Raw genomic sequence first — 2,500 nt, 5'->3', positions numbered from 1 at the left:
TCCCTCCCTCCCCCCCGTCTCGTCTCCCCCTCTCCGTCCCCTTTATGCCAACACCTCCCAGCTCTGTCTTCCTTCCCGCACCTTCCTACCTTTTCCTGACTTGTCTTTCCACAACCCGAATAGCGGACGCTGGAGAGTTACGTGCCCCAATAATGACTTATTCCTCAGATCACCTAACTCATCCAGCTGCGTGAGTTATGTTTGGTGAGATTAGGGCGCGACAGGTGGGTAACTGGAGACAGAACAGCTGGGGCGACAAGGAAAGGAGCGTTGTTGGTAAGCCTGCATGGCGGGAAGTGGGGGTTGGTAGGCCTGATGGCGGGAGTGGGGATTGGTAGGCCTGATGGCGGGAGTGGGGATTGGTAGGCCTGATAGCGGGAGTGCGGATTGGTAGGCCTGATCGCGGGAAGTGGGGATTGGAAGGCCTGATGGCGGGAGTGGGGATTGGTAGGCCTGATGGCGGGAGTGGGGATTGGTAGGCCTGATGGCGGGAGTGGGGATTGGTAGGCCTGATGGCGGGAAGTGGGGATTGGTAGGCCTGATGGCGGGAAGTGGGGATTGGTAGGCCTGATGGCGGGAGTGGGGATTGGGAGGCCTGATGGCGGGAGTGGGGATTGGTAGGCCTGATGACGGGAGTGGGGATTGGTAGGCGGGATGGCGGGAGTGGGGATTGGTAGGCCTGATGGCAGGAGTGGGGATTGGTAGGCGTGATGGCGGGAGTGGGGATTGGTTGGCCTGATGACGGGAGTGGGGATTGGTAGGCCTGATGGCGGGAGTGGGGATTGGTAGGCCTGATGGCGGGAGTGGGGATTGGTAGGCCTGATGGCGGGAGTGGGGATTGGTAGGCCTGATGGCGGGAGTGGGGATTGGTAGGCCTGATGGCGGGAGTGGGGATTGGTAGGCCTGATGGCGGGAGTGGGGATTGGTAGGCCTGATGGCGGGAGTGGGGATTGGTAGGCCTGATGGCGGGAGTGGGGATTGGTAGGCCTGATGGCGGGAGTGGGGATTGGTAGGCCTGATGGCGGGAGTGGGGATTGGTAGGCCTGATGGCGGGAGTGGGGATTGGTAGGCCTGATGGCGGGAGTGGGGATTGGTAGGCCTGATGGCGGGAGTGGGGATTGGAAGGCCTGATGGCGGGAAGTGGGGATTGGAAGGCCTGATGGCGGGAAGTGGGGATTGGTAGGCCTGATGGCGGGAGTAGGGATTGGGAGGCCTGATGGCGGGAGTGGGGATTGGAAGGCCTGATGGCGGGAGGGGGGATTGGTAGGCCTGATGGCGGGAGTGGGGATTGGTAGGCCTGATGGCGGGAGTGGGGATTGGGAGGCCTGATGGCGGGAGTGGGGATTGGTAGGCCTGATGGCGGGAGTGGGGATTGGTAGGCCTGATGGCGGGAGTGGGGATTGGTAAGCTTGCATGGCGGGAAGTGGGGATTGGTAGGCCTGATGGCGGGAGTGGGGATTGGTAAGCTTGCATGGCGGGAAGTGGGGATTGGGAGGCCTGATGGCGGGAGTGGGGATTGGTAGGCCTGCATGGCGGGAAGTGGGGATTGGTAGGCCTGATGGCGGGAGTGGGGATTGGTAAGCCTGCATGGCGGGAAGTGGGGATTGGTAGGCCTGATGGCGGGAGTGGGGATTGGTAAGCCTGCATGGCGGGAAGTGGGGATTGGTAGGCCTGATGGCGGGAGTGGGGATTGGTAGGCCTGATGGCGGGAGTGGGGATTGGTAGGCCTGATGGTGGGAGTGGAGGTTGGTAGGCCTGATGGCGGGAGTGGTGATTGGTAGGCCTGATGGCGGGAGTGGGGATTGGTAGGCCTGATGGCGGGAGTGGGGATTGGTAGGCCTGATGGCGGGAGTGGGGATTGGTAGGCCTGATGGCGGGAGTGGGGATTGGTAAGCTTGCATGGCGGGAAGTGGGGATTGGTAGGCCTGATGGCGGGAGTGGGGATTGGTAAGCTTGCATGGCGGGAAGTGGGGATTGGGAGGCCTGATGGCGGGAGTGGGGATTGGTAGGCCTGCATGGCGGGAAGTGGGGATTGGTAGGCCTGATGGCGGAAGTGGGGATTGGTAAGCCTGCATGGCGGGAAGTGGGGATTGGTAGGCCTGATGGCGGGAGTGGGGATTGGTAAGCCTGCATGGCGGGAAGTGGGGATTGGTAGGCCTGATGGCGGGAGGGGGGATTGGTAGGCCTGATGGCGGGAAGTGGGGATTGGTAGGCCTGATGGCGGGAGTGGGGATTGGTAGGCCTGATGGCGGGAGTGGGGATTGGTAGGCCTGATGGTGGGAGTGGAGGTTGGTAGGCCTGATGGCGGGAGTGGGGATTGGTAGGCCTGATGGCGGGAGTGGGGATTGGTAGGCCTGATGGCGGGAGTGGGGATTGGTAGGCCTGATGGCGGGAGTGGGGATTGGTAGGCCTGATGGCGGGAGTGGGGATTGGTAGGCCTGATGGCGGGAGTGCGGATTGGTAGGCCTGATGGCGGGAGTGGGGATTGGTAGGCCTGATG

General features: G+C 62.4%; 1 protein-coding gene across 1 annotated transcript in view; it reads left to right on the top strand.

Moving 5' to 3' along the window:
* Nucleotides 1-2,500, top strand: part of LOC125044128 — a 122,119-nt gene that overhangs the window by 110,027 nt on the left and 9,592 nt on the right. The gene's annotated exons all lie outside the window — the stretch shown is intronic.

This window comes from Penaeus chinensis, chromosome 35 (genome assembly GCF_019202785.1).
Source record: "Penaeus chinensis breed Huanghai No. 1 chromosome 35, ASM1920278v2, whole genome shotgun sequence".
Classification (NCBI taxonomy): domain Eukaryota; kingdom Metazoa; phylum Arthropoda; class Malacostraca; order Decapoda; family Penaeidae; genus Penaeus; species Penaeus chinensis.
The sequence above is the reverse complement of the archived record's forward strand: the minus strand, read 5'-3'. Positions and strand labels throughout refer to the sequence as shown.